The sequence below is a fragment of the Leptonychotes weddellii genome, chromosome 3 (genome assembly GCF_054177405.1).
Source record: "Leptonychotes weddellii isolate Sample4059 chromosome 3, ASM5417740v2, whole genome shotgun sequence".
NCBI classification, from domain to species: Eukaryota; Metazoa; Chordata; class Mammalia; order Carnivora; family Phocidae; genus Leptonychotes; species Leptonychotes weddellii.
The window spans coordinates 12,203,009-12,203,986 of record NC_138371.1 but is presented as its reverse complement, the minus strand read 5'-3'; positions in this window follow the sequence as shown (position 1 = coordinate 12,203,986).

The following is a 978-nucleotide window of genomic DNA, read 5'->3' as shown; positions in this document are numbered from 1 at the left end:
CTTACCCAAAAGATAGCATATGATTCTATTTATATGATGTTCTAAAATCGGCAAAACTAATTTGTGGATAAAAAAATTGGAACGGTGGTTACCTCAAGGGAGTTAAGGGATGAATACTGACAGGGAAGAAACATGAGGGAATTTTTGGAGTGGTAGTAACATTATACGTATTGAAAGAGGGGTTACATTACACAGGAGCAAACATTTGTCTGAAATGCGACAAAGAGTACATTTAAGATTTGTGCATTTCACTTTGTGTGAATTTCGCTCCCCAAACCTATGAACAAATCTTAAATTCTAGTTAATGATATTCATGCTTAAGTTTGTAGCGGTGTTAAAAGTGATGTTAGCAATTTACCTTAAAATATATTTTAAAAACGAGATGGATGTATGGATGGTTATAAGAAGGCACAGATGGATAAATGTGTGCTAAAGCAAATATAGGAAATGTTGGTTGTAGAATTGAAGTACGAGCATGAGTGGTCTGCTCTCTATTTCGGCATATCATATGACACCTTCTTTTCACGGTCCCTTAGGAACCCTGTGAAGTTCAAGGAATCCTTTTCAACCCTCTAAATTGTCTGGGTCTTTTCCTTCTGTGAATTCTTCTATTATTTTTTTTTTTTTTATTTTTCCTTCTCTGAATTCTTTTAATAAATGTAGCAGACATCACAACTTTTTGACACTTGATTATACAAGGTCATGAATTTTCTGGAATCATGTAAATAGCATTTATCTCCTTGACTAAGACATAAACTTCTTTTTTTTTTTTTTTGCTATATTTTTTTTTATTCTTATGTTAATCCCCATACATTACATCATTAGTTCTAGATGAAGTGTTCCATGATTCATTGTTTGTGCATAACACCCAGTGCTCCATGCAGAACGTGCCCTCCTCAATACCCACCACCAGGCCAACCCATCCTCCCACCCCCCTCCCCTCTAGAACCCCCAGCCTGTTTTTCAGAGTCCATCGTC